The sequence below is a fragment of the Typopeltis vanoorti genome, chromosome 3 (assembly GCF_054136105.1).
Source record: "Typopeltis vanoorti isolate ZY-2024b chromosome 3, IOZ_Tvanoo_1.0, whole genome shotgun sequence".
NCBI lineage: Eukaryota > Metazoa > Arthropoda > Arachnida > Uropygi > Thelyphonidae > Typopeltis > Typopeltis vanoorti.
In genome coordinates this window covers 46,464,513-46,491,091 of record NC_143551.1, presented here as the reverse complement: position 1 = coordinate 46,491,091, position 26,579 = coordinate 46,464,513, and the positions used below count along the sequence as shown (strand labels likewise).

The 26,579-nt window shown below is 34.9% G+C and overlaps 1 protein-coding gene across 4 annotated transcripts in view; it reads left to right on the top strand.

Moving 5' to 3' along the window:
• The window catches only part of LOC150108098 (beta-1,4-galactosyltransferase galt-1), a 106,514-nt gene that overhangs the window by 60,628 nt on the left and 19,307 nt on the right, over nt 1-26,579 (top strand). The window contains exon 1 of one of the 4 annotated variants that reach the window (XM_090415585.1): nt 3,543-3,618. The exons of the other annotated variants lie outside the window; for them this stretch is intronic. The gene's annotated coding sequence lies outside the window, so the exon portion shown is untranslated. Of the gene's footprint in view, nt 1-3,542; nt 3,619-26,579 lie in introns of those variants that run through there. 4 annotated transcript variants of the gene reach the window in all.

Sequence of the window (26,579 nt, the reverse complement as noted above, 5' to 3'; positions counted from 1 at the left end):
CACTTTCCCATTTTATTCTCAATGTTATATTCAAATACAAACCATTCGAAAACATTTGATTGTTAAGGCTGCTTAAATAACTTACATGTTTGTTAATATGAGTTTTTTTTTTTTTTTTTTTTTGAGTTTTAGCCGAGAGCTAGTGTTTGTGTACAGGCTCTCGGCTAGTGTTTGTTTTATTATTATATATATTAAACTCATATTTCAGAGACTTTAGAATCTGCAGAGTACTCTTTCAATATATGTGACAATAGGTTAAAAAAGACCTGCAGAGCCTATAGATTTTTTTTTTTTTTTTTTTTTTGAACAGCTGCAGATTGTAATCCTTGGGAACATTACGTGAAGAAGGATGTTCCAGTGGATAACACTAGATAAAAAAGACGATGAGAAGATGGATGGTTTGTTCTTTTTACTTTTCAAATTGGTACGGATGTTGACCAGCAGCTGCATGTGATTTTAAAGGCTTAAGAAAAGTGGAGAAATGATGGAAGTTGGCTCAAAGATTCACAATCCGTGACAGTCTTTGTGTGAGAGAGAGTTCTCTATCACGCTGAGATAATTCATTCATTCAATTGTTTCTCTTTTCTTCGATAGCAGCAAGCATATACAGAGCTTTTGATGCAATCTATTAAATGTGTTGAGAGGCATTCCAAGGGTGGGCAGATTTTGGATATGCTTAACCTTAGCAATTCCACAGGTGAAAAATAAAGTCTTAGAGACAAAAACGACGTCGCTTTTTTTTTTTTAATGACCTTCTCTAGAAAGGTCATTAACGTGTAGAATAAATGACGAAGGCAAGAGTGCATAGTCTTGGCGTAGAAATCAGAGGCCATCCTCTGAGACATGTCAGGAACGAACCGGAGAGGAACAAGTGACCTAATTGCAGCTCCCGCAAATGCTGTAAGTGGCAAAAGGAATCACGCGCATTTCTTCAGACCTTTCCATGGCTTTTGTCCAGAGGTGATTAAAGTTAGCTGGGAGAGTGGCTGGGCATAGTGAGTGTGGAATTCATATTGTTAATTTCATTAATTGAAGGGTCTCCAAGTGCTGAAGAATTTGACTGTTAATGAACTATATTTTGAAAGAAATTGAGCTCGGTGAGATACTTTTAACTGACTCATTTGTTTTTTAGGGTGTGAGATGAATATAGGTTTGTTTCTCCTGTTGTATGTATCTCTTTTGAATTTTCTGACATTTTCTTACCGGAGGGTTACGTAGAACTTACATTTAATTTTATTTAAAAAATATATTTTTTAATATATGATTAAGCTCAAAATTACGGATACTATCACCAATGTCATGTGTAAAAACCATTGCTACATATGACATCAATTAACGCTGATATACATGAATAAACTCTTAGTTTTAATAAAATATAAGAATATTTTTATTAAATTGAATATTATGTTATAGTATACATTATATTCTTTATTTTATCCATTTCAAGATGATTTTCAAAATAAAGATTAAACATCGATGTATTGTTAAGTTCTTAAAAACTGAATGTAATAACGTTTCAGATAATGGAACATCTGACATCCCTTTTTAAGATCACGTATCTTCGCTCTCTAAGGAGTTCAGGACTTTTATTCCATCTTTTCAAAACGACATATAGTATATCAATAGAATGTCTTCTTTTTCGACGTGGAAGCTTAGGGCGGGGGGAATTCTTTTACATGCTTTAGTATCTATCTAAAACAGCTTACGGCTGGAGGTAAAGCGAACCTGAAAGGTTATCCTCGTTGTTTGTTCGTATCTTGAGCTATTCACAATCTTCAAGAGACTGGTAAACTGAGATTTCGTCATACTAGTAGCTATCGCCAAACAATACCGACATCCTTGCATTTCGACAAATGGCCAAATATATTATAAAATCTCAGCGCCATCTATAGGATAGTCGAAAAACTATTGTGTCTACATTATAGGAATAAAAAATTGTAAATTATTGCAGAACAAAAAACAACATCTCATTGAATTGAAATAATAATAACAGCAGAATGTCCGATGACCACGTAATGGAAAATGCCCTATAGAAAGGAGTCTAACTTCTTTTGATATACTCATAAAAGGTAAAATTGTGGGGTAAATCCTATTAAAACGATCACGGAGAGATTTTTGTAGGGGGAGAAGTCAAAACAAATTAGTCTTTGTTCATAGTAACATATGAGTTTAAGAGCAAAGTACCAGGAACATTCCGAGATAGAATTAAGATAGCAGACAATTTTCAGAATTAAAAAAAGAACAACATTCTCTCTATAATACACCGCATCTTCCTAACTAGTCAATAAAGTTAAAATATTCTGCTCTCCACTGCTATAAAAACATGGACAAAAAGTGTATGTAAATCTTGTTAAGCAGCGTTGAAAATTGAAACTAAAAACGTGGCAGCTAACGAACAGTCTCCAAAGAACCATCGCACATACCCATAGATAGTTCACGCCCTGTCTGTAGCAAAGCACGTTTGTATTTAAACTCGTAGAAAGTACTTCATGTACAACACTAATAAACTAAGATGGCCATCGTTGTTGTCAAAGGAGATGGGATAAAATGAGAAATTACCAAGTTTTCTTGATTTCTCGCCAATCTAAGGAGGGTAATAAAGACTGCCCTTCTTAGATTGCATTTGCAATTCATATGAGTTACTTCCCCTCCCAGCTCTTTTCACAACCAACGCACGCAACACCGGATTAGAATATGCATCCTTAACCAGAAACACTTGCGCAGTTGAGTGCGTTAAAAGAGTGACAACGAACAGACAAGCAGAGCGCTAAGTGACCGTTGCTATGGGAATCCACAAGATGGTACTGATTATTGTTGTACTCCTGTGTACACAGTAAATTCCTGCTAATTTCAGCCATGCATGGAACAGTTGAAGGACTGTTGCCATAGAGATTGCTGGACCATTGTTATACTTTCTACACACGTAACTAAACTATAATAGCAATCATCATTCTACTTTAACACGTAAATGAAATTCTCTTGAAATATGTACAGTGCGCTGCCATATGAATCAGCACTAATTTGAACGGACAGTGATTGTTCAAACAGTGTCCATTCAAACCAGAATGGTCTATCGTGGAATTCTTCCTTGAGTTGATTTTTGTGATCGCCCAAATAGCAAACCTTTGCCTTCTTGATATAATTTTAGGATAAAAGGGTTATCAATAATGACTTGTGGAATTATCACTGAGCTAATTATCTGCTATGTACGTATATAGGGATCGACAAGCTATTTTCGTATTTAACAGCTGCATTTGTATTTGACTACCTAATGGAAACTGCCATTTATTCAGAGGGTGTCACCCTTGTTTTTTCATGCCTTCCGTGCGCCATATTAACCGATTTTCATACAATAAGTTTCGGTCGATTTACTGAGAAAAATAAAATAAAATAAAATAAATGATTGAACTATCTGACTGATAAACATAATAGTAGATTATTAATTTTCATGGTTAGTTTTGCCTATTTTATTTAGGAGCACCCTTTTTTATAATGTCACTGGCTTTTTACTCAATTCTAGGGCATTACTGCTGAATTATGACTGAAAGGAAGAAGGGGATTGGAAATGTGGAGAGAGAGAGAGAGAGAGATGTGGGAGAATTACGGGTTAGGCAAGAGGTATGTGGATTTTAAAACTCAGGTTTTAAGGGTGGACTGAAAAATTTTTGGGAAGAAGGTGAAAAATAGAAATTTTTAGGGAAAGGCGAAGGATGGAATATGATGAAACAAGATTAGGGGTGGAAGTGTTTTCATGTTACTCCTCTAAATAAAAAATTAAAAATTAATATTTATTTAGAGGAGTTGCATGGAAATTTTCCAGAAGTAATACCTATAATAGTAGATTTTGGTGGCTTATCAAGTGGATCATGGGTGGAGCTCATTTTCTCCTCTTAGAAAAACCTTTTGTAGGCCACAATAAAATGGGCTTAAAGACACCAAGGGGTCGCCCTTTTTCTAGAAAATTCTTACAGTACTGTACTATTTATTCCAGCTAACATAATGTTCAAAACAAATTCAGGCCATACGGTAACATATTTTAAAATAATATGACAAAAAAAGATCAACTGATATTTTTCTTATATCACCTGATATAAGAAAACTGATATTAACTATTCCTGGGTCCGGATATTTTTGTAGTCCTTCACTACTTACAACAGTAGTGAAAGTCTTAACCCATATTTAAAGAAGTCTCCAGAAAGGTGGATTGTCTATAACATTACTTCCAGACGGAGTGTAGCTCCATTTATATTGGAAAGAGGAAGGAAGGAAGGCTGCCTTAGATTCCTTATACTCCCATATGCCTTAAATGATGACCTTTGGGGTTTGCCAAATCCCCGCTTGTCGAAGAATAGTTAAGAGGCCTAACTGCCGAAAGCGATATATAGAATGGGCAAGGATGCTCTGGTTATTTTTTCCTTTTTAACCTCACGAAGCATATCCGGATGAGTGATGAACTGAATTTTTCGCCGCGACTTTGGATATCATAAATCTCAATATTCTTAATTAAAGCTTCTAACCCCAACTCGCTTATTTATAATTATAATAACATCTTGTAATCCGTATTGGACAATGAGTGGTTGGTCTGTTTTGACTCAACTTCAACCCGATTCTGAAGAAAAATAAATTCAATGAAATATAAAGTGCTTGATAAAGCCCAACAGCACAAAGAAATGGATTGCAAAGAGGAACTACGGTGAAGGAGGAAATTTCTGATTGTCCGATTCATGTTTGAAGAATAATAAATTGAAAACGTGTGGAATATTTGTACATCATTAAATATATTTTAGTTAGACGAGTGCAATATATACATACAGAAACCAAAAATTACGAAATTTAAAATTTTAAATAATAAAAAAGTTTAACGAGACGAATAATTTAGCCAAGAGTTCCGATCAAATAGTTAGGAACTATTAGAGTTTAAACTTTTAATGTAAACAGTTTCGAACCACGCGGTTGGAAGGCGATCCGTGCCGTCAGACTAGATGTGGCTCTAAATAGAGGTCAGTCGATACGTATCGAGAGAAACGTTTTAGTTCAAAATTCCTTTAGATTTTTTAGTTATTGAAAAATTAATTATAGAATAGACCTACACCTATCTACGGCAATATGACGACAAAAATATAAAAGTAAAAAAAAAAATTTTTTTTTAAATGCCTCGTATTACCTAAAGGCCTTTTTCGTACTCCTGAGAACGAACGTATTTAGATGTCTGCAAAAACAATAAATGAAATAATCTTGAAAATAATTGAACGTACTAAAATAGTTTCGTCTAAGAAATTAGTTATATAAATGTTATTGTAATATAATAGTCTATCTTGTTATAAAAATTATTTTAATAAAAAAAAAGCATTTTCTTCGAATATTTTCAAAGCTATCATTCTTTCAGCTGCAGATATTTCATCTACTAACGGGCATCATTTAAAATGTCAATTCTACATATTAGCTCATATGTAGAACTTCTCTTGAATGCTCAAAGTACTTACGCAGTTTGGATTTATATGGCTAAAAACGCTTCTCGTCAGCATTTGAATGAGGTTAATTTAAATTTGTAATTGCTAATTGATATCTTGCAAAAGATTTTCTCTTGAGTTCATTGCATTATCATGAAGATCTTTTCATTGGAAATCAATGCAGGTCAGGCTTTCGGCATCCTTTATAAACATTTTTGCAATTTCTAAAATGTCTGGTTTTATTGGCTTGAGTATCATTCATCTGTACTAAAATATTTTATTGATTGTAGTACGGAAATTATCTGAAAAACGCTGCCTTATTTGCTTTATAAGCTCGATAACGAAATGTATGCAATGCACACACACTGTGATATCTTTCTCTTCAGGTGAAGAAAAATTGATTTCTGATATATCATTTTCAAAGCCATAACCAAGATAAAATTAATATAAACTTGAACGAAATCCGTTTCATTAAACTTTTTTCCTGGTATAAGAAATGATTGAAGTAAGTGAATTCACAAGATGCAGATCATTCAATAACTCAGCGGAATCTTGCATTCATGCCACGAATTTCTTGCGCCTCACCAAGAATTGACTTCAAAATATTCAAGAAAACATAGATTATAAAATATCGAATAAATAATTTCGGCTGTGTAGCATCTTTTCTCATTTCCTATGTCAAAATTGGTTTTTTCTCAATCCATTACTGAAAAAAAAAAAAAAAAAAAAACTTTCACCGCAGATTCAGGCGACATCCCTCTTGTTGCAGTAGTATTTTCTTCGGTCGTTGCAGCAACAACACTATATTTAGTCTGATGAACTTATGTGATTGGAAGAACTAACACTCAAGTACTACGGCATGTAACACAGCGAGTCTAGAAGATGACACGTGATAAGTGTTAATGTTTCAGATACCGCAGTGCATATCTGTTATAACTGAGGCATTGTCTATTTTAGGGCAATTAGAGATTCTTCAAAACATTGGTATGATTCAGTTTCTGGTTTTTCAATGGTTTGCTGGCACCAAAGTAGTCTTCATATAATTCACTTAAATGCTTCGCTATTCTTAATGAACATTGCTCAACTATAAACATTGATATGCCACCTTCTATCTACTTTGCATTTAGATGGTCTCTTACAAATGGTAGCTTTGTTTGTTTCTGGATGCTTAATGGCTTTTCGGTTTTTTATGTGCTTATTAGCATGGCTGTGTCGCTTAATATAATTTAATCTGCAGCTACAGAACATTTGCAGTAATTACAAAAGAATTTTGTATCATCACCTTTTATTCTCTAAAACCAATTTTGGTATTTTTGTTTCCTTAAACCGTTCACCTCTAAAATGTTGAGTATATTTTTGTCCATTATTAACACTAAAAAAGGGGCAAGACAATAACTGAAATATGACTGAGCGAGGTATGCACACACACACACACACACACACACACACACACACACACACACACACACACACACACACACACACACACACACACACACAAGCCATATTTGCTATTTCCAACAAATGATAAATAACGCAATTCAGGACTGTTAATTAGATACCTAATGTGATTCTGAAATTCACCATTGATTGCTAAGTATTTATTAAATTGCTAAAATTTATTGCTAAATATTTATTTACCATATTTTGTTGTTGCGTGCTTTTATTTTTATATTTCCTGTATATATTATTTTATATCGCTAAATATTTAAACAAAAAAAAAAAAAAAAAAAAAAAAATATATATATATATATATATATATATATATATAGTTTTAGAAAAAAAAAACGGATTCAATTGTAAATATAGATATATAAAGTAGACAAATTAAATTTTGTGTTATAACGTACTCAATTATAGTGTATAAAATATTTAAAATTATATGTATATTGCTATATATGCTAAATGTTTCATTAATAATTTTATATAAATCATAAGCTAGCAAATAAAAATAAGCATTGAGCTCACAACTTTCTCGTTAGTTTTAGTTAAAACTAACACATATCAAGTTATTCTGCTAATGAAAAATTACACTTCGTTAAAGGCCAAAAGGAAATTTATAGCTAAGTTATGATTATTATTATCATCATCGTCATCAGACCTCCATAGAGTCATTTGACTCACTATGGGAAGTCCCACTATTATACACAGTTTATTATACCATGCATTAAATATATTCATAACACCCTTTGGCAATGCATTCTTTGTAACTTATATGTCTCAATCATATCCCCCCCCCCCTCCTGTTCCTATCCACAGTCTCTGCAACAATTTACATTTCCTCAATCTGTTCAAACTCAACCACCTTAATCAATCGTTTCTGGACCTTTTCCAATATCTCATCCTTTTGAAAATCAGGCGACAAAATTTGTGCATAATAGTCCACATGTGGCCTAATCAAAGCCTTATATAATGGAACCATACTGTCCTGACTTCTACCCGTTAGTATCCTCCGCATCATTGCCATAATCCGTTGTCTTCCGGATTCTAGCAATGTGTCCCAGAAATTTTGGGTCCTTGTCCAGAATCATTCCAAGATTCCTCATCTCCACCACTTCTTCCAAGATATTGCACCAACTGTGTACTCTGCATATCCCATTTTCCCCCCTCAAAACTTAAAACTTTACACTTTGAAACATCGAAGTGGAAACTCCAGTCATTTTCCCATTTAGCCAGCACATTCCAGTCATCTTGTAAAGTCACGCCATCGGTGTCATCCCTCATTGTTCTTCCCAGCTTTGCATCATCTGCAAATAGGTGAATATCACCATTCAGATCTCTTCTGATATCAGTAACATACAAGTTGAACGGCAACGGCCCCAAAACAGACCCCTGAGGCACACTACTAGTAACTTTCCTCTTCTGGGATATCGCTCCTCCATACACAACTTGCTAATACCTATCAGACAGCTAATCTCTTATCTAACGTACTAATCTACTATCTAACCCCATCCGTTCCAATTTAAATAGTTTGTCATGTGGCAATTTATCAGAGGTTTGCAAAATCTAAATATGCCATTGTGTATACATCACCCTAATCCAATGCATTTGTCACCTTTGCAAAACACGATCTTCCTTTAGTAAATCCATGCTGCCCATCAAAGAATCCTGCTATTTTCCTCGTAGTTCTGAATCTTAGTGCTCACTAACTTCTCCAACGCTTTAACCGCAACCCCAGACAAACAGATTGGTCTATAATTCGAAGCTTTAGTCTTATCACCTCCCTTATGAAGGAACGATTTTAGCCTCTTACTCGGTCCAGTGCAAGATTCATGTTAATGAGGTATGTCAAAGGTGTTGTTAACTCTCTGGAACATTCCTTCGAAACATGTGGTGATATATTATCAATCCCCTACGTCTTATTAACCTCAAACTTACTCAATTCCTCGTGTTCACTCACCAGGAGTAATTCTACTCTACTTTAAATGAATTGTATTTTTCAATGAAATTTATAGCGAAAAAAAAATAAAGGGCTAAAAAATAAGAGAATAAAAAAAAATTATGTTGACATTATTACACTAAAAATGGCAAAGACATTTAGATGATCATTAAAAGTCGCGCAGGAAAAGTTAAAGTAGCAACGCAATTGTTAAACTTCGTGTGTCTTATTATAGAGTTAACGGCAACAAGGGATGCAGATGAACTCATTATCCGGATCGATTTCTAACATGCGGGAAATAAACAAGTGCTTCAGTATTTGATATCTTATATTGCTTACTCCCTTTGGGGAATAAAGAAACGTTAGATATATTTTACCCCCCGACATACACTGTGATTATTCTGAAGTGATCTTGGCCCGTTTCACCAATAAATAGAAACTGCAACTTACAATAGAAATACTTGTTTAGTCAGTTCTTTTACATTACGAAATCGCTATACAAGAGAAGAAACTATTCAAGAAAAATATTCATATCTCTCCTTAAGTAAAAGTACATTCTTTTAACATGTTTTTGCCATTCCGCCATTAAAAGAATTGTTAGAACAACGTGACTTATTTCAATACTAGGGATGATGAGATTGATTGGGAAATTAGAATAAATATAACTGCGTTATGGGAATCATAATAACTAAATAATAATATAGGTTATTATTCCTTGAATTCCAATCCCACGGCAGAGATTAGAAAGTTTATGTGAGTATCTTGAGGTGGAAGATGAATTTCGTCGCTGGATGTAAGACCATCATTCTGATTATTGTATGTCCGAAGGGGCTTGTAAAAGTTTCATGTTCGGTCTCTAGAGTAGTGTTTATGTAGCCCTTAGCCTGTCTGTAGTTCCGAAATATTACATATGGAAGGAAGGGTTCCATTTTTCCCCCCCCAAAAAAGACCTATTTACGATCTCATGGTCCACAATTTACTAGTTTAGTTACTTAGTGTGATGATTTCCCTTAAACATTTTACTGAAAAGCATCCATTACCCAAAATGAGATCCAGATGTATATGAATAAGAAAAGAGTCAACCAGAACATTAATATTTATGATACTTTCCAGAAGTATAATTTCGCAGTTTCGAAATTGTGCGTTCACTCAAGGAAGAAACATGGTCATCGACCGGTACCTTTTTCCCAGATAAGTGCGCTATGGCTATCATTAATTAAAACGATTAAAAGCAGCGACTGTAGTGTCCAGAATACTTTGCCGAAAAATCTGCGTGTTTTTCAGCAAGCTATAAGAAATTAAATGCCTGCGGCTGAGTGAGTCACTTATCTTGTTTTGCAGCAGCTAGCTCCCTAAGGGGACATCAAGTTGATGTTTTCTTCTTCTTCCGTTTTTTTTAAGAATTTAAAAGGGTAAAAAAAAGTTCCGAACCATAAAATTCGCTTGCATTATTGCAAACATCCATTTCTTCTCCATCCTCTCTCAAACATCCATTTCCACCCACCCACCCTCATCTGCTATTCCGATAGCACATTGTAAAATGCAAACTTTTAAGATGGCCATTGTTATTTTACGAACGCGGTATTCTCAGTCACGTGATGTTGCCAGTAGGCAATCTTGAACAGAAGCGATGTCACTAAATACACTTTCTACTCGAATAGAAGACGGAAGAGGAACGTCTTGTTATCGAACGGAACCCCCCTTTTGTTTAGGTGAAACACCACTTTACTGTTCAAATAAACTGAAATAGGGTCACCAAAAAGACAAATATCTTCGACAGGTCTGAAGGGAGCGTGCTTCCCTTTCTCTTCATCAGTGCAGAATGAAAACAGATCGATCGTCAGTGAAGAAACTGTTTCACAGGCAAACAAGATGCTTTAGACCAAACTCGAAACTATTGGCAAGTTGTTAAGCACCAACTTATTGGGTTAACAGCATAAATTAGCGAAGCACAAAAAAAAGGGAAACAAATAATAGGAAGGAAAGCCATTTGCCTCCCTCCATTCTTTCACGAGTGAATGACACAAACTCGCTTGAAAGGAGAAAAAAATGCGATATTTAAGTAAGCTGTTCTCTTAAAGATAACCGATTTTTAAAAGGTTTATACTAAATTTAAACCTTTACAAGATAAGATTCTTTGTGTTTGATAACTATTTAACTTGGAATTAGAGAATCTTAAAGTATTGATATACTATCAGGGGCGAATGCGGGTCTTGAAATTCACGCTTGCTCTTGTTATCATTCAGGGAGTGAGAGGTGTGATTGAAGTCTGATTAGAAGAATAATGAATTACTGACCATTTAAAACTACATATTTAGAAATTTATGTACATTTAATCATACAAATGCAACACTTATTTTACAAGTCATATTCTATCTTTTTCAATTTAGCTACTTCAATACAAATTCTACCCTACGGTTCTGCTTTATGAACTGGTCAATAACATCGTCATAAAAGTTGGTTGTAATTTAATTTTCCTAAGCAACACGCACACTTGCAAAGGCTGGCTGAAGCTCACTGGCTAGAACTACGTTAACTGCATATGGCCTTATGTTTAAGACGACGCGAAGGGAGCGGAAATGGCTATGCGCGCTTATGAAATCACAGTGCTGCAGCGAGGACCTGGAAGCTCCATCAACCGAGCAATCCAAGGTAGCTTTGACTAGACGAGCAAGCATCGGCCTTCGATACACAACACAAAGCTCAATTATTGCCACTCAAGCTTAAGACGTCTTCTGTCTACTAAAATAAACGCCTAAATGGAATGCTTATAAATGCATGCATTTATTAATCTAGACGTGTAAAACGATTTGAATTGATTTTTTTGAATAAATGTAAATCTTTTTTTTGTTGATTTTTTTACTTTTTTTTATTTTAGTTTTAAATATGAATTTAAAACTAAAATATTATAATGCAAACTTTTTTTAAAGTTTGCGTTATAATATTTTATTACAGGAATAAGGGTGGTTCAGGAACTATATATTAATTAACCGCCTCCGTGGCGTAATTAGAAAAGGCCTAAGTTCGATTCTCGTCGTGACAGGAGGAATCTTTATGCGGACTTTTCCAATCGAAGGTGAGTTAGCCGATCTCTTACGGAGGTAGCAGGGTTTTTTCTCCCGGAAACTCTGGTTTTTCATCCCGCATATACAGACAAATCGGCCCTTCAGAACACACTCAATTTACAGACAAAAATACTAGCTGTGGTGGTGGGCAGTAGATGGCGCTGATGTTGATGATTGGTAGTAGAAATTCGGTGTACTGGTGGAGACGGATGGTTGTGCAATAGGTGTCCTCTCGCGATGAGTCTTCGGACTCCTTGGAGGTGTCGCAAATAATAATAATAATAATAATAATAATAATAATAATAATAATAATAATAATAATGTTTCTATTTAATGAGAAAGAGAGAGACTCTTTCACACACACACACACACACACACACACCTTTTTTTACGTTGTTTGTCATTTGTGATGAACCCAGCAACATTTACATGCTTATAATCAAATAAATTTCAGTGATTACATATACCTTCCGTAAATAGTCTGTAATAACAATCCCCTTTGGTTAAAAAACCCGGAGTTCGAACCTATCTAGGACTCGATGGATTTTTGACAAATTTTCAAATGAAGATGAGAGAGCCAATCTTTCTTTATATTCTTTTTGTATTCTTTCTCATAGGGAAATGAAAGAGTTCCTCCTTTGGGAAATTGGGGTGTTACATCCCTATACACAGATAAACCATAAACCAGCAAAGAATATACGAAACTGACAGACGGCAGACTCATGTGGATACGAGCGTACACACACAAATCATAATTTGGAAGAAATTATGATTACAGCCATAGGAGAATCAGTATGTTATTCATATGCATATAATATAACAGTGTGTTCAACCTTTTTTACTACGCGAGCTACTTTTCTATAAAAAGTTATTCGGCGATCTACTCTCTTATGTAGATCACGTTCCCCCAACCTGATATCGGATTACGCACAAATAAACAACTAAAAGAACACACAATTAAAAACTTTATTTGTGTATTTAAAAATTTATTTATCACTTAATTATTTTAATACAACAAATATTTTAATAAAACAAAAAAACAAAAACAAATATATTGGAATAAAATATTTATTTCTCTATTTTAGAAAACCAAAGTTAGAAAAAACAACAGATTGATTATAAACTCACAAGTTACAGGAAATGCTGGTTGATTAAAAAAAAAAAAAAAGAAGTTAATGTGAAATTTGGCATTGTTTGGACCTCGCAATATTTTCACAGTCAAGTTGATATGAAGAAGTGGCCAATCGCAGACAACCATCGAAATGATCATTTGCAATTTGGTTTCTTAATTGATTTTTTATGACGGCCATAATTGAAAAAGAGGATTCTGACAAGTATGTCGATCCGAAACACGACAGAATTTATCGCGCAATATCAGTTAATATTGGGAATTTTTTGTCTGCATACTTCCAAATGACTTCATTGTTTATTGATTTTAAATGTAAACTATTCTGAATGTTTATTATCTCAAGTTCTACTTCAGCTTGGTTTATATCAAACAGCCCACTAATTTTATTTGAAATTTCTGTGATGTTCAAGTTTCCTCGAAATGGATTATTGATAAAAGATACAATCATTTCAGTTTTCTTAAAATCCTTAAATCTTGAATTTATTTCTTCCTCAACTAATTCTATTTCGCGAATAAATTCTTTTAAATCATAGCGAAGCATTTCTTGATTTTGTTCAAAAAATATTAATAAATATGGGAGATGTCTAAATTCGCGGTCATTTATATTTTTCTTTAATAAAAGTAAGTTTTATTGTTGGAAGGTTTTTATTGAACTTAACATGTCAATTAAATTTTTATCTCTACCTTGTAACTCTAAATTTAAATTGCTTATTTTCGTACAGAAATCTACTAAATATGATAAGTGTAACAACCATCTTTTATCACTCAATTGTGGATAAATATCTCCTTTTTCATCAAGAAAATTTTTTATATCGTTAAGTAAACAAGAAATCATTCTAAAAATTGACTTCTGCTGAGCCAGCGAACATTATTGTACAACAGAATTGTTGTACAATAATAATGTTCTAATAGTATTGTAGAACATCATCTGCCTGTAATTTAAATAACCGCCGTTGCAGGGCTTTTCTTCGAACAGAATTTACAATTTTAAATGTAATAACCAAAACATCTTTCCTGTTTAATCTTTTACTACACAATACTTGTTGGTGAATAATACAGTGGTACGTTAAAAAATCTGGATTTTTAAATAATGAAATGAAGTTTGATTTATTACCTATCATTGCAAGAGCACCATCAGTAGTAATAGACACAAGTTTTAAAAGCAGAAGTTTGTGTTGTTTCACAAATTCATCAAATGCCGAAAAAATGTCTTCTCCCCAAGTCCTTCCCAATAATGGTATAATTTTCAAAAGTTCTTCTTTACTTGAATAATCTTGAAATACCATTAACTGAGCAATATCAGTGAAGTCGTTTGATTCATCAAATTGTAATGAAAACGCAACATACTGATGAATGTCTGGCATTAACCTGGCCTGGAAACTTTTCTCCGGCAATTGGAACTCTTCCTTTCGGCAATTTGAAACCTTGTCTGCGGCCGAGAAGTAGTTTCTCTCTAGCGACGTCTCGAACCGAGAAGCTCCTTTCTGGAAGCGGGAACCTCCTCTCTCAAACAACGTGGATCCGGGCAGTCTCTCTGACGGCGACTCTGGACCAGGCGGCCTCCTCTCTGACAGCAAATCTGGAACTGGGACCCCTTCTGCTTGCTTCAGTCCCTTTTTATTAGGCCTCCTCTGAGACCTCGCATGAAGTTTGGCAATCCCCAAAGAATCGGTATGAGTCTTTCATCTTAAGTTTCAAGTTCGGCACGCCTTTTGTTCTCCTCCGCTTTCTTTTGATTGTAAGTTGCCGGCCATCAGAAAGTTGTTTGAAGTCTTTCTGACTGACTTCGGAGATGTTTACACTTAGAGCCTGCAAGCCTTTCTTATACATACAAGTTTCAATAACAATCTTTCTAATGCCGCCATGTACAGCTTCGGCGACAAAAACATTGCCTTTGTTTATAACATTAACATATTCTTATTAAAGCAGTATATACAGTTATCTTGAAAAGAGTTATTTACAAAAACATCTAATACAAACTATACCGAGAAAACAAAGTTTATTTTTTTTACGATATTCACATGGGACGTAACCTAAGTAAAAAAATCGATGTAATGTGCTTGGGAATATTTAATATTTAAGCTACAATCGAGTTTTTACACTTTGCTTATAACCGTATTCACTCGGCTCGCTGTTTGACTTCCACTGATCCAAATTAATTCATTTACCCGGACTTATAAGAAAATTACTGATTTCACAATTTTAACAAAAAATAAATAAACAATAGCAATACACTTAAAACGAATTAAAAATAATACAAAATAATGATAAATAAAATATTATGTTTTCAGTTTTAATTAAATTTGCAAGTAAGGAGGAATACACAAGAGATCGACCAAAAATCGCTCACTGATCGACCGGTCGATCGCGATCGATGAGTTGAACACCCCTGCAATATTGGTTTATCTGAAATATAGCCTTGTCCTAATACTGATTTAAACATAGCGGGCGGGCGCGCGCGCACACACACACACACAACAAAAAAAGAAAGAGAGACTGTTATAAAAAAAAAACTTCAGAAAGCATAACGAAATGTAGAGAATATTTTAAATAATATAAAAAAGATTATAGGAAATACAGAAAAATATTCTCAATTTCATCAACTACTTTTCTTGTCTTATTGAAGCAACACGACACAAATATAACTTTAACATGACTTTTCAGAGACATGAGGTATGTGCTGCATTCTAGGTCATAGATCTGCTTCAGTTCTTGTAATCAATGTAAAGTAGAGACGGAAAAAAAATATGATAAAAAAAGAGCACAGGACAGATATGAAAGATCGATTGAATGTGCAATGGACTCCCACAAGACTTTTGTAATCTAAGTCTTGTGTTGAGTGCATCCATAACTTTGAAAAACGCATAAAACATGGCTGTCATGTAAAGGAAACTTCAATATTTGGATAAGATTTTCGAACAGAAGCAAAATATTTCTTTACTATCTCTCCAAGCGTAGAGGGGGTAAAAAAAGAGGAAAGATATTACCCAAGATAGAGCACTTGACATCAGAAACCATAAGAATGGCCCCAAAAATGCATTCTCATCGAGTGACTAGTCATGACTGAGAAATGAGTTAGTTTTGTAGAAGTTGTTTGCTTGTTATTGAAGTTTGCTGGAAACAAGCGGCCTTTCTCGAATAAAATGGATTCACTGCAAAGTTCTGAAATATAAAGCTACGAAATCAATCTATGATATTGAAAAAAAAAAAATCATTTTCAAATTAGGTCTTCGATCAAACCATAATCTCTATATTCATTTAAATAGTTTCTCAAAAATAAATGAAAATGAACAGCAGACGACAATTTTGTTTTCGAATAATAGTTTTTATTCACGTACAATTCTTATCGCTAGATGGCAATAGTGTATGTAATGCAACGTAGCTTGGAGAATTTTATTTCTCTTTTATTAAAAATAAATAAATGAAATGTACTGGAATAAAGAATTCATTTTTATTTCGTCTTAAGCTGATCTTCCAAGGGTTTCGCCGGTGACTTTTTTTCCTTTAAGTGAACAAAAACAAACAAATAGTTAAGCCATTGTCAATAATGAAGATTTATTGCTGCAGGTCTTTGGAGGATTACCAACTACTTCCTAATTATTACTCTATTTTCTATAAAGTTTCTTCAAACATCCAACAAACTTTTCCAGTGCGTTGATGCATAAAGCCACGAGAGATTCTATTAGGCCTAGGAATCACTATAAGCATAATACTAATTGTAGTACGTCAATGTTTGATAAACAGTAAGGGGAAAGACGGGTAGGGGGATAATGGAAATACGATGTCCTGTACTAATGGCCTTGTCTTGTGTCAGTCCTGTATAATACCATCTTCTCGGCTTTGACGATATCTTTTGGAAGACGTCACAACGAATAATAGGATTATATCAATATTTGTACCGCGGGCGCCATCAGGTGGAAACAGAGGTGTAATTCGATTTCGTACGCATGGCCAAGGTGTTAACATGAATGTGTATTTAATAAATAAAGGAGTTTGCATCGCGATAAGAGGTAACCTGTTTTGGAGCATTAGTAAAATCGTGTAACAAAATCAGTGAAATTATTGTAATCAGGCCTACACACACGACATTATTGTTGGATCAGTGGTCAATAAAATGTTTATAAAACACCAAATATTGCAATTTTGTCTGGAACTTATAAGAATGCATAAAAATTCCTCATAAAGAAATGTATTTTTTAGAGTTACTAAAAATTACCAGATTATAAAATTACTTGTTACGTTTTTAATAGATAGTGTAATTCGCCTTTATAAATATAATGAAAGTGATTAAATAGTATTATCGTTGTCAGTATAGCTATTTTCTGGTTTACGATTACACTCTCGGGAGATGTACAGGATATTATGGCAATTACCGCTGTAAACATAAGAGGCTTCTTTCCGCATGTTTGGGATCTATCCAAACACGTGGCTCTCATTCATTAGCACATTTTCACATTCACATCATACGTGGTGAAATATCTTTTTTAACGCCTGATTCGCATGAAGATTACTTAAACACCTTCAGCTCATTTAAACTCTGCTCCTTCGGCTCAAAATCATTTCCATCGTTGTTAAATATCTTAAGAAAATAATCAATAGTTCCATTAGAACTTCTGCCTTGTTCACTCACTCTTCTACGAATTCTATCCAGCACGTTCTCTCGTATTCATTCTTTCTCTTTTGATTCGCATAGCGGAGAAATTATACAGGATTTGCTTGGTTTATTTCGTTAGTCTGTTTGCATAGTATAGTTCTTTCCTCTAAAATATAGATTTTAATTTCTTTTATGTGTATTGGTTTAATTTATAACCATTTACTTCGAATAAATTCATTTCAAGCTCCATTTTTTATGAGTTGGAACAAACACATTGAGAACGAACAAAATGAATTTGACGAACTTAGTATGTGAGGACTTTGAGAAAATATTTTCGAGTGGTAATTTTTTTGAATAAACGGACAATAATAATTGCTAAGCTTAGGAGTAGGTGGAAATAATCTTTGTAGCAGTAACTTGTAATCGGTGAATAGACCACCCCCATGTTAGTCGTCTACGGTAGTAGAGTTCAGGACTACCGACGATTTTAAGACTTCGTGGCGAGAATATAACAGACAACTGTTGCCATCTTCTATTCCAAAATCATAAATGGTATTTCTAGAATAGTCAATTTTGAGAGATTAAAATCCCGAGATAATAGTGGAAAAAATGCATATGCATGCGTTAGCCTAACTCAGTAACTGGCTGAAAAAGAGCTAAGAAAAGTTTCTTTAATTAGCGATTAGAATTGAAATCGAATCGCTGACGATCTTTCTTCTGGCGGTCTCTTGGAGTGAAAGCGAAATCATTACTAACACTCTCACTTATTACAACTTCACATAAACCAAAATACAATTTTCTTGCACCGGTGATGTATACTTTAGAGGTATCCCAAAGTAACATTTCAGGAATTTGAAATGTTACTTTGCACGCACATTTTCTAACTAGTTTCTGTATGTCTGAATTCTGTGTCTGTGGTTTTCCCTCCTCCATATCACTTAGTTAGGAAACAAACCTAGATTCAAATCCTTTGTGAGTAGAAGAATGGAATTTTCTGATTCTTTAGTAGGCAAAGTCTAACCAAAATTATCTGATTATACTTAAGACTAAGAAGAAAGATGATTCTAGTAGGTGGATTTCTTACATTGATTAAGCCTAGTTTCTTCCTTACCTTAAAAAAATAAATAAAAATAGAGAAAGAGAGAGAGAGAGAGACCAGTTTGAAATTCATAATTGGAGAAAGGTGCTTATTGCGATGCGCTATTTTATTAATATGCCATTGTTAACTAAGAAACATTTTTGGGCTGTAAATCATTTCCGATAGATGTCACTCGCCTAGAATGTATTCTATGTCAATTTCGCATGCATAGAACTAAAATTATTTACATTTTTTACTTGTGTTTATGTTTTATTTATTCTTCACAGAACTGCATATAGTTTAGGAAACAGAGTTAAAAACTTGAAAGAAAAAAAAAACTTCAAAAAGTGACGAAAAGATGATTCCTCATACATATTGCCGTCCAGAGGTAGCAAATCTTACTCTAAGCAGTTTGAATAAATAAACAATTCTAGCAGTCTTTGTAGCATGAAAGCAAAAACAGTAGTAGACAAACCAAAAAAAAAAAAAAAACGATGGGATAAGCAGATCCCCAGTGGGATAAATTTAATGAAGATCGATGCAGTATTGAAGCAAAAATGTGACCGCTCTTTTAAACCACAAAGTTAGTCATAAAAAATACACGCACACATACGAACAGAAGCATACATTTAAGAAAGAAAATAAATAAAATTCTATGAAAATAGAATTATTTTAAACTTGCTATCTCCAAAAGTAGAGAAAGATAAGTCGATATTTGAATTCTCCGATCTATGCTTGGAAGTGAAGATTTATTGAGACGGAAGAAAATAAATAAAATAAAAATAAAGCAGAATAATAAAAATAAAAAAATGCTACTTTACCCTTAGGTTTTGTTTTTCGAAGTTTGTGATTTTTGAACTTTGACGGAGAATTTTGGGAGGAATAAGTTGATGGAGATCGTAACTAGCAATGAGAGCAGCCATTCTTATATGAAAGAAACTTGTTAGTATTTTCGGATATAAAATACGAGAGCGTACAGTTTGTTATCAAATCGAAAAGTCATCAAAGTTTCCAATATCTGGAAATAAAAAAAAAAGAATCAGTTTTTCAATACTTTTGATAAGTCACTGTTCATAATCTGAAGGTATAAAGTAAAAAATAAATAAATAACAGATCAAGAAAAAGTACAGATAAAGTAAAGGATGAAATTTATCAAATTTTGCGATAAAGCAGAAAACAGATCGAAATCAACAACGGAAAAGCAGAGGGCGCTGTACTTCTCTTTACAATTTTTGACCAAAAGACATAATAAATGCGTTAAAATATGGTACAAGTCAAATATTAAAACCATTTGCTATTCTTTCTGTGCGGAGTTGGATATATATTTTTCATAAATTCCTTTATACATTCGGACATACAATGAAAATGCATAAAAATTAAACAGTATCTTTTTTTACATCATTTCTATTTGTGACCATTGATGGAGTAGTTGTGCCTGGAAATTAAAAAAAGAACAAAGTAATATTCCTCTTTCATGAGTTCTGCTAAACTATGCTTCTCTCTTTATCAGATTTCCAGCGTGCCTATGGATTATTAGCGATGTCACAGATAAATGGCAGAGCACTTGACTAAACAGTCTGCCAAGAAAATTGGATGAAAAATCAATAAACTAGAGAAAGGAAAAAATTGTAAAAATTCTTTTAGCAAGAAATCTGGTTTAGAAATGGGAGGGTATTAAAGTCGATATTTAAAAATGTCAGTTTATATACCGGAAAATATTTCTAAAATATGATGAAAATAAACACATCGAAATTAAAGAATGAAATTTTCAAAAATAAAAATAAAAGTTTAGAACGTCAAATGGAAACTTCAAAACAGAATTTGTTACGATGAGAAAACAATATTTTATAATCTAGTTGAAAGGTGGTTGTAACACTAACATATCTATTACCAATGGTTTGAAAATTAGATTTATCTCTGAAGAATTAGAATAATGAAGAATTGTTCGTCGCTTATATGTGCCTCTTATCAGTTCTATGTAATTCCTTTGTGCAGAAAGTAAAATAAAGAACTGTTACTGATAATTCTCTGAAACAGACATTATTGATGCCACTGCTATTCTTTAAATGCAGACATTAATTAGTCTATCGGATACTACAAGTTAAATATATCGTTGTGATGTTGCCTCAACTCCGGTCTAATTAGAAAGGTAATACATCATTTCGTGTGTGTATACAAAAAAAATAGTGTAAAGATTAACTCTATATATTTTGCACAAAAAACAAAACAATGAATGAGCATTTTCTAATTAAGCTCTTGATTTAAATAATTCCTCAAGGCGAGTTTTTACTTGATTGAGTAGAATATTATACGATAGCATCCTTAAAAGTAATCCCTGTAAACTGCACCACTGTAAACTGACTGTTAAGGTAAAATACTCCAAAAACTTAAGGCACAGTTTGAAGAGGTCGTCCTAATATAGTTTTTTCTTGGCACAGTGCAGATCTTTATTAGAAACTCAGAAACGAAAGCAGACATTTACCATTCTGGTTTCAATGTCTTTGCTTCTGTGTGACTTCCATCTCTTCCCAAACCTGAAAGAATGTTTGAGAGATGCCAGTGAGTCCATGAGAAAATCAAGATATGATTCTCAATGTTCAATCCTATCGTGATGTACTATTTAAAAATGGACTATACCGATAATTAGGCTTAGATATGATGCAAGATTGCCAAATAAAATACTTATTCCATAATGAAGATTTCTTTTCTTGATCCTCATAATTAGTAATAATATTTTTGGTTTACAGATCAAGTGTGGATCTGTAACACTTGATCTGTAAACCAAAAATATTATTACTAATACTTATTCCAGTTACGAGGAATAAAATAAGGTGTTATTTTACTAATGGCCTGCGTAATATACATGAAGTTATGTTTTCGATTTCGTCCATGTCATAAAATGAGATCCAAATAAAGGTAAAGTCCTTTGGATGTCAGCTTTCTTAAATGGCGAAGGTAACGATGTTCGGATAGCACATTTAGCGTTCACGTTTTTTTCCCTTTTCTTCTCGGGATGGTATGTATGTAGATTGTCGGTCATAAGAGCCGTAATACACATGCTAAAAGACCAAGCATGAATTTTCCTTGGCAACTTGCCAGATTATCGGTACTTACTGTTAAGAAGATGGTCTTCAAATTGTCACAAGGAATGAGGGTCTGATAGCTACTTTATATGCAATAAATGCAAGTACTAAGTGAGAAGGCAAACCCAGGGATTGATAGATTAGCGTGTTTTCGTTTCTAATGTTAGAAATGGTTGAAAATGTGTAGAAGGAAATGTCACGCGTGTCTGAAATTGGAGTTTAAGAGTGAGCGAATGCAAGAGAGGAACAGAGAAAGAGAGAGAGAGAGAGAGAGGAGCACGTGCAACCAACACAACGCTAGACGACACGAAGAAAATCAATAATCGCCCGAAATGTATAATGACATGAAACTAAAATTACTGTAACGTGTATCTGCATACTAACCACATTTGTAAATGGAATAATGATAATGTGAAGTCAAAAAGAGTGCGAAATCATAATACGTTGTTGTTGTTTTGGAGCGGCCGAAGTAGTTAATACTATGAGACCAGTGTATTTAGTGTGTAATAGCCGGAAGTTTCAATGCTTTTAATGAAGAAAACACTAAATTCAAATAAAATATATCTGAACTGATTGATTAGATTCGCATAGTTTAGGCTAAGAAACCGAATAGGTTTCTTACGAGTTTTGCGAAAAGCACATCTCTTAATGGAAATTAATAAATTTTAATGATCAGAAAAAAATTAGGTTTATATTTTCAGAAAATATCTAAATCATAATATTGTGTATGCAAATAGTCGTTTGCTTGCAAGTCGAAGCATGCGTGTTTCTCTTCTATCTGTATGACTACGTAACGTAATGCACGTGACCTGTGACATCAGTAGAGATCTACCAATGATTAACAGGCGGTGTCAAGATTTAACTGGCAATTGGAGTCATCGTAAGGAGACTTGGAAAGCCGCTTATCTCGATTAGTGTGAATATTTTTTTTTTCTTTATCGAGGAGACAGTTACTGGCTCTAAAATATAGGAATTTTTTTTGCCACCAAGTTAATAGCAACTAATAGCCTGACTGTTTAGTTTCTACAGCTAATATTAAGTTGTTAGCTGCAGGCGGTAAATGGGGTTAATTGGGTGGAATGGTCGATTCAGAGGTGTGAAAATTTTGACGTTTCCTTTAGAAATTGCTCCGTCAACCGCAGAATGTTATCGATATGCGCCTTACGGCTGTCTCATATGTCTGCAATCTGAACAGTTCAAGCTATTAACTCCTACTATAGAAAAAAATGCTTCTTGATAATTTCATGTATGTGTGAAAGGTAGAGGGAGGTAAAAATACGAACTGTTAAAATAATTACAGAATCCCCACTGTTCGATCTGTTCTGTCTGGCTGAAGATTTCCTTACCTCACTTTACAGCTTCCATTTGCTGCCTTGACTTCTCTCCTGACAATCCTGCTGCCCTTTTTGACTACCTATTACTAAAAATTGATTTCTTACAAACTAATTACCCAAACTGTGAGATTATCCTCCCTGGGGACTTGAACGCCCATGACACAAACTGGCTCGCTTATTGCAACTTCACAGATGAAGCTAGTAAAGAAGCTGAATCATTTGAAATTAGTCGTGACCTAACACAAATAGTCAATCTACCAGTTCGGAATACAAGACACTATTCATTATTCTACCAACGTTCTTGATCTTTTCCTAACCACCTCACCCTCCAAATACACTTTGGATGTCTGCTCTCCCCTTGTCAATCTTATTCAAGTCTCCTTCTGTACACTTCGCCCTCCGCCCTGTCAATCTCAACCTTGTATCCTATGGCATTCTATTGTACCAACTTGGTTGACTTCCGAAATTTTATGCTGCATTTCCGTGGTTCCAAACACCCGCACTGAACTAATAACCGAAATAATCCGAACTAGAATGAATCTTCATTCCCCACTCCACAGTAAACCCTCGACTGTATCCAAGCTTTGGTTCTTAAAAAAATGTGCCTCTGCCGTTCATGATAAAAATGCAGGTTATGTTCAATGGCTTAAATTAAAACTTCAACTAGAAACATGTAAGAAAAGTTATAAACGATTCCAAAGCAGACTTCGTAAGAATGAAATGCAATAAACTCGCCTCCTGCTCAACTAGTTCTGGACCCTTGCTAAGGCTGATGCCACCTGATGGCACTATGGTAACCTCACCCAAAGATAAGGCTGACCTCATCAGTTTTTTTTTTTTTTTTTCTAGAACGGCCTGGATGACCAAAGTAAATCAACACCCCTACTTGCACAAACTGCCTACGGCAAGCCTCTTCTAAACATTCACTAGAAGAACACCAGGCAAACTGATTAATCTCGATATTAATAAGGCTCCTGGTCCAGATGATTCCTTCTGTTTTGCTCAAGAATTTACGTTCATCCTACATCGTCTATATAAACTCTCATATTCTACTAGAATCTATCCAACAGCATGGAAACAAGCCCACACACATCCAGCAATTACCCATAAAGGTAGACAAAAGTTAGCCATCTAACCATCGTCCCATTGCTCTCGCCTCAGTACTTTCAAAAGTGATGGAGAGAACAAACCTCTTCTTCATTACCTGGAGACTTATCGGATAACTAGCGATCACCAATATCAATTCTCATTCTACAGCCGCCCTAGCTAATCTCACCTACCTTTGGACTCAGGCCATGGAAAGATTCGGAGAAACTCATGATATCGCTCTCACTATTTCTAAGGCATTATATCGTGTCTGGCATTCAGGCCTCCTGAACAAGCTGCCATATTCTACATTCCATGATTGGATTGCCTGCTTCCTCTCTGATCGTTTATTGCGTGTCATGGTGGATGGCTTCTTGTCATCAGATTTCCCCATCAATGCTGTAGTGCCTCAGGGTTGTGCTTTCACCACACTCGTTCTCCTTTACATCAATGACATCCTTTCTCTCAATTCGAATCCCATTCACAGCTTCGCCGATGACAGTATTCTTCATTCCTCTTCATCATTCGATAAACCCTGCAGTACCCCAATGTTAAATTCTTCAAAATTTTTCATAACCAGTGACTTGAATATTGACCTCAACATCCTGAAATGGGGCGAAGACAACTTAGTAAATTTCAATGCCAAAATCCTCAAGCTTGCCTCATTACTGGCAAGAAAAATCCTACCTCATCCCCTTTAGTTTTTGATAATGTTCCAGTTTCTTTTTTTTTTCCTTTTTTTTCCTTCAAAATCAACTTTTTCTTCTGAGGTTGAAGAGAAATATAAACTTTCTCTTCCACCTCACGTCCAGTCTATCCTTGCACAAACATATCACTTACATAGCCTCCTTAGCTTCTGTTCTTTTCCTTTCTAAACGACTTCTCTTCCTCTCAACTCCTATCACTATAAGTCTCTCGGATCTGTCCAACTTTGGGGTACTGTTCCCACATTTAGAGTGAAGCAGCCAAGACCTCCCTAAAATTCCTGATGATATTCAGAAGAGGGCAGTCCGCTTAATAGATGATCCTTTCCTCAAACGCCCTTCGGTCACTTTATCATAGGCGCTCTGTTTCAGCGTTTTGCCTTTTCTATAGATACTTTCATGAGCATTGAATTGGCTGCTTCCGTTCCTCCATTTTCTTCTAACAATAGAACTAGAACAGCTGCGGAGCAATATTCGTACACTGTTCACATTCGAACACACGAACTAACTTTTCATCAACTTCCTTCATTCCATCTATCTCTGTTCTTTGAAACAATCTCCCCAATGCTGGTTTTTCCCGAACGAGTTTAACTTCCCACTCTTTAAGAAACATATTAACAGGTTATATTTACTCCTTAATCACTTGTCCACAGATGTCACTGCAGTGTTATAGATCTTCTGATCTTTCATGTGTGGGGTCACACAAATATATATAATTTCGGTGACAGTTACATATGCTGAATTGGCTAATAACGTATTGAAATTTCCGTGCCTACTTGAACAGCTGCGATGCACACTATATACCAATAATTGTCTGGACACCCCTGCTATTTGAAGTTATGGAACATTCCAGGTTTGTTAATAACATAAAATTCGGTGTACAGATAGTAGGAAGCAGTATTTCATCGTAGTTGAATACAGGTGGTACGGCAACACGACGTGAACTCAGTAACTTCGAGAGGGGTGTCATCTTGGGCTGTAACATTCGTGGCATGTTTATACACGCCATTGCTGCTCAACTGGATCATCCAAAATCAACGGTTGGCGATGCGTTCAACAAATGGAGACGTTCTGGTATTACTAGTGCAGGTAAACGCCCAGGCCAGCCGACGAAAATGACTGACAGGGACAGGAGGATGTTAAAACGAGTGTCACGCAAAAACCGGCTATAAATGGCACAGACCATCCGTGATGAGTTTCAGAGCGTCAGTAACACTATGGTGAGCACTAATACTGTACGAAAAGAACTCCATTTACTATCTTTCCGAGAAGCAGCACGCAAGCCGAACATCACAACAACGAAGAAGGTGGCTCGTCTGGCCCGGTACAAAGAGCTTGTGAACTGGACAACTAACCAGTGGATAACGGTACTCTGGAGCGATGAATCAAGGTTGACATGTTTTCAGTCTGATGGCAGGGTGTGGAGGCAGCCTGGTGAACGCTTGTTACACAGTGTGTGTGGGGTGCATTCAGCTGGTTTGGAGTGGGACCACTGCTTGTTGTCTGTGGATCCATGAAGGCAGTTCAGTACCTTGATATTCTGGATAAGCAGGTGCTGCCTACACTGTGGAGTTTTTATGGAACGGACCCGTGTTAAGATAAAACGACAATGCCCCATCCCACAAAGCTGCAGCTGTTATGGAATTGTAGGAAGAGATGGGCGTTAAACGAATGCCC